At 43.1% G+C, this 5767-nt stretch overlaps 1 non-coding gene across 1 annotated transcript; it reads right to left on the bottom strand.

Annotated features, from left to right (window-relative positions):
* Positions 1-2799: 2799 nt before the first annotated feature.
* LOC128578719 (U6 spliceosomal RNA) lies at positions 2800-2906 on the bottom strand. The gene has a single exon (XR_008377855.1). It is a non-coding gene; the product is annotated as a U6 spliceosomal RNA (small nuclear RNA).
* Positions 2907-5767: the final 2861 nt, after the last annotated feature.

Here is a 5767-nt window from a genome sequence, read left to right as displayed (position 1 = left end):
TCGCATGATCATTTATGTGGTCGCGACTCTAGGGATGCTATAAAATAAAGTAGGTAAAGAGCTTTGAAATACAGCTTCACAGACGCCATGTAGTATAGTGTGACATCACCGTTTTGTGTCCAAAGATCCTTTTGGAATACAAGTGTTGCTCAATTTATCTGTTTTACACAGTAGGAACTTGAAAGTTGCAAATTGGTCAACAAATAGAGGTGGTCACCCTAAGGACCTAGGCCTGTTGTACTGATACATACATGTGATGCATGTCTGGTCTGTGAAAATTAGGTCAACTTAAGGAGGTGGTCAATGTAGGGAGGTGGTCGACTATGGAGGTTCTTCTATATATTCTTTTTTTTTTTTTTTTAAGACAGAGTCTTAATTTGTTGCCCTGGGTAGAGTGCTGTGGTGTCACAGCTCACATCAACCTCAAATTCTTGGGCTCAAGCGATTCTCTTGCCTTAGCTTCCAGAGTAGCTGGGACTACAGGCGCCTGACACAATGCCTGGCTATTTTTAGAGACAGGGTCTATTCTTCCTTAGGTTGGTCTTTAACTCCTGAGCTTAAGGGATCTGCCTGTCTTGGCCTCCCATAGTGCTAGAATTACAGGAGTGAGCCACGGTGCCAGCCTCTACTATATATTCTTATTTTCACGTTAGAAACCAGAGCTGGCCCAGGCAGGCCGTTTGGGGATGGGGGAGCGATGTGGCTTACGCCTATAATCCTAGTACTCTGGGAGGTCAAGATGGGTGGATTGCCTGAGCTCATGGGTTGGAGACCAGCCTGAGCAAGAGCAAGACCTGGTTACTTGGTAGGCTGAGGCAAGAGAATCACTTGATCCTAAGAGTTTGAGGTTGCTGTGAGCTGTGATGCCATAGCACTCTACCGAGGGCAACAAAATGAGACTGTCTCAAAAAACGACAAGTACAGCTTAGCGCCTGTGGCTCAAGCAGTTAAGGCGCCAGTCACATACATCTGAGCTGGCAGGTTCGAATCCAGCCTGGGCCCGCCAAACAACAATGATGGCTGCAACCAAAAAATAGCTGGGTGTTGTGGCAGGCACCTGTAATCCCAGCTACTTGGGAGGTGGAGGCAGGAGAATCGCTTGAGCCCAGGAGTTGGAGGTTGCTGTGAGCTGTGATGCCACAGCACTCTACCCAGGGCGACAGCTTGAGGCTCTGTCTCAAAAAACAACAACAACAATTAAAAAAAAAAAAAAAAAAAACAGAGCTGACTTGACCACCTAGTAAATTTATTTTAGGGCCACTTGAATGGCAGGACTTAAGAATACAATATCCACAACTGTATACAGCAACAATTTCTCCAATTATCTCCATTCCATTACCTATGTTCTTATGATTTAAACACAAATAAGAGAGTGGAAGGCAAATAATGTATGTAAAGGGTTTTAAGAGCTATGGAAATGACTGAGAAGCTGTGTAAATGAACTCTGCCTCCTCAATTAATCAGACATTGGTCCATGACTGTTTCATTTGTGTGAAACTAATTCCTAATTATTCCAATAAACTAATTAAAGGAATGATTCATTGGGCTTACATAGAGGGTTTATCCTTTTTGAATCTCTTTTCTGTAGATTTTCTTTCTTTTCTTTTCTTTTCTTTCTTTCTTTTTTGAGACAGAGTCTCACTACATCACCCTTGGTAGAATCCCATGGCGTCACATCTCACAGCAACCTCTAACTCTTGGGCTTAAGCGATTCTCTTGCCTCAGCCTCCCAAGTAGCTGAGACCACAGGTGCTCGCCACAACGCCTGGCTATTTTTTGGTTGTAGTTGTCATTGTTTGGCAGGCCCAGACTGGATTCAAACCCACCAGCTCCAGTGTATGTGGCTGGTGCACTAGCCACTGAGCAATAGGAGCCGAGCCCAGAGTACTTTTTTAATTAATCAAACAACAACAAAAAATCTAGTTGAAATCAAAACAGGTTTTTCCAGATGAGTTAGGTCATTCTCTTTACTTAATGATTAACAAAGGACTTTGTTAAATTTCTAGTAGGAAATCATGTATAATGTCCATTGAATGAGAAATAAAATTAATTTTAGTAAGTATTTTTCTATTTCAAAAGATTGATTTTATGGGGAGAGATTTGGAGTCTTCTGTTTTTAATACTAATTTCTCTGAAATATCAGTTAAATGTTCATGAACATACTCAAATATTCTCTTTTTCCCCCTCAATACAATCGTCAGTAATCTGGCAGAAGCAGAGCTTAATCTTTGCCAAACAAAATTCCAGTATTTAATGAGAAAATACATTTTTGATGCCTTAGCCAAAAATGCAAAGCCCTTTATATAAGCTAATGGAATTAAAAAAGCAATCCCTAGTACCTAGTAACAGAATAAAGCTAAAGAAACACGATGCACACACTTAAAGAAAAACGATTCTCAAAATAAAAGTTTATTAAACAGACATCTATAATTTTGTATGTAAAATACATTTTTTTTTTTTTTTGTAGAGACAGTCTCACTTTATGGCCCTCGGTAGAGTGCCGTGGCCTCACACAGCTCACAGCAACCTCCAACTCCTGGGCTTAAGCGATTCTCTTGCCTCAGCCTCCCGAGTAGCTGGGACTACAGGCACCCGCCACAATGCCCGACTATTTTTTTGGTTGCAGTTTGGCGGGGGCCGGGTTTGAACCCGCCACCCTCGGTATATGGGGCCGGCGCCTTACTGAGCCACAGGCGCCACCCTGTAAAATACATCTTTGAAACAAGAATTAGATTTTCCTTTTTTTCATGATATATAATATTTATTATGGATCCATGAATATTTCAAACATTATATGAAAAAAATATGGAATGCTTCACAAATTTGCGTGTCATCCTTACGCGGGGGCCAAGCGAATCTTCTCTGTATCGTTCTAATTTTAGTGTATGTGCTACCGAAGCGAGGACTAGATTTTCTTTTTTTTTTTTAATTTTTATTTTTTGAGACAGAGTCTCACTCTGTCGTCCTGGGTAGAGTGCCATGGAGTCATAGCTCACAGCAACCCCAAATTCCTGGGCTCAGGAGATCCTTTTTTTTTTTTTTTGCAGTTTTTTGGCCGGGGCTGGGTTTGAACCCACCACCTCCAACATATGGGGCCGGCGCCCTACTCTGTACAGCCACAGGTGCTGCCTGGAGATCCTCTTGCCTCAGCCTCCTGATTAGCTGGGACTACAGGCCCATAGTACCATGCCTGGTTAGTTTTTTGTCCCATTTATTTATTTATTTATTTATGGACAGAATCTCACTCTGTTGCCCTGGGTAGAGGGCCATGGCATCATTATAGCTCACAGCAACCTCAAACTCCTGGGCCAAAGCAATCCTCCTGCCTCAGCTGCTGGAGTAGCTAGGATTATAGGCACCTGCCACCACAGACTGGTTTTTCTATTTTTAGTAGAGACAGGGTCTCAGTCTTTCTCAGGTTGGTCTGGAACTCCTGAGCTCAAGCTATACACCTGCCTAGGCCTCTCAGAGTGCTAGGATTACAGGCCTGCCCTAGATTTTCTAATTGAAACAAGAATTAGATTTTTCAGCAAGCTTGCTGTTCAAATACATTATATCGCAAATAATTATATCTTACTATTTCTTTGCAAATTTAAAATCTTCTGGGAATGGCTCCGTGCCTGTGGCTCAAGCGGCTAAGGCCGCCACCTGAGCTGGTGGGTTCAAATCCAGCCCGGGCCCGCCAAACAACAATGACAGCTGCAACCAAAAAAATAGCCAGGCGTTGTGGTGGGCGCCTGTGGTCCCAGCTGCTTGGGAGGTGGAGACAGGAGACTCGCTTGAGCCCAGGAGTTGGAGGTTGCTGTGAGCTGTGATGCCACAGCACTCTACCCAGGGCGATGGCTTGAGGCTCTGTCTCAAAAAAATAAATAAATAAATAAAATCTTCTGGGAAATTACCAGAAGAAAATAACAAAGTTTTATTGTTCTTGGCATCTTATTCTTTACTTCCTATTGTTGGGGTTTTTTTGGGGGGCGTGGGGGTCTCACTATGTTGCCCATGCTACAGTGCAGTGGCTATTGACAGGCACATCATAGCATATAACAGTCTAAAATTCCTGGACAAATGTTCCTGGCACTTATCTGTTGGATATTTTTTTTTTTTTTTTGAGACAGAGTCTCAGTATGTCACCCTCGGTAGAGTGCTGTAAAATCATAGCTCACAGCAACCTCAAACTCCTGGGTTTAAGCAATTCTCTTGCCTCAGCCTCCCAGTAGCTGGGACTACAGGTGCCCGCCACAATGCCCAGCTATTTCTTTGTTGTTGTTGCAGTTGGCCCCAGCAGGGTTCAAACCCGCCAGCCTCAGTATACAGTGGTGCTGTAACCACTGTGCTATAGGTTCCAAGCCTGTAGTTGTCATTGTTGTTTGGCAGGCCCCCAGGGGTGGGTTCGAACCCACCAGCTCCGGTGTATGTGACTGGCGCCCTAGTTGCTGAACTACAGGCGCCGAGCCTGCAGTTGTCATTATTGTTTAGCTGGCCCTGCCCAGGTTCGAACCTGCCAGCCTTGGTGCATTCGGCTGGCGCTGTAACCACTTATCTTGTTTTTACCCAATATTCCTCCATTATTTATTCATAAGCCTAAAGTTTTATTTGTTCGTTTGTTTGTTTTGAGACAGAATCTCATTTTGTCACCCTTGGTAGAGTGCTATGGCATCATATTTCACAGCAACCTCAAATTCTTGGGCTCAAGCGATCCTCTTGCCCAGTTTTTCTATTTTTAGTAGAGACGGGGGTCTCAATTTTTTGCTCAGGCTGGTCTCGAAATCGTGAGCTCAAGCAATGCACCCGCCTGGGCCTCCCAGAGTGTTAAGATCACAGGCTGAGCCACTGCGCCCGGCCTTTTTCTTTACTTTTTTATTTATTTTTTTTTGAGACAGAGTCTCACTTTGTTACCCTTGGTAGAATGCCATGGTGTCACAGCTCACAGCAACCTCAAACTCTTGGGCTTAAGTGATTATCTTGCCTCAGCCTCCCAAGTAGCTGGGACTACAGGTGCCCACCACAATGCTGGACTATTTTTAGAGACGGGGGTCTCACTCTTGCTCACGCTGGAATCCAACCTGTTACCTCAGGCAAACCATCCACCTCAGCTTCCCAGATTGCTAGGATTCAGGCATGAGCCACGGGAGCCAGCCTACGAAAGTATTTGTTATAAGCAAATGAGTGGTTTGAGGGAAAAGAAAACTAAGCCCACTGACTGTTATCTCACCTCATCTATTTCAGGATTTTTATTTTGGTCACAGTAGGCACCAATATAAGACCTATGAGTGTGGATTTATAAAACTCTGAAGATCTTTAGAAGCCTGAGACCTTAACTTGACTGTTTCATTTGGTTCTTTTGTGCCATGATAACTTTACAAAATTTCAGACCCCCCCCCAAAAAAAATTCAGAACTGCTAATTATTATGAATTGGAGAGGCTGACTCCTTTCAGCTCTGAAATTCTATCATTCCAAATTTACAGGTCACATTTCCCTGAAGCTTTGGTTCTTTCTAGAATCGTAGGTCTGTCCTGTACAATCTCAAGTGGTTGCTGTGGCACTAGCATTCAAAAAGTGAGCTTTCAAATACTTAACTCTTTCATTGCTTGATTGGAAGATAGTTTACTAGCAATGAACAAAGTAGGCTATTCTCAACTCAGAAAGGAAAGGGTTGAAGGAAGTATCTCCATTAAATTTTAACGTGTGTGCATGAAAGTTTTTTTTTTTTGAAAAGAAGAATGGGAAGGGACTTAGAAGCTATTGCATTTTATGCCTTCATGTTTT

Source organism: Nycticebus coucang, chromosome X, assembly GCF_027406575.1.
Source record: "Nycticebus coucang isolate mNycCou1 chromosome X, mNycCou1.pri, whole genome shotgun sequence".
NCBI lineage: Eukaryota > Metazoa > Chordata > Mammalia > Primates > Lorisidae > Nycticebus > Nycticebus coucang.
Note: the sequence above shows the minus strand (reverse complement) of the source record. Positions and strands in the feature narration are given on the sequence as shown.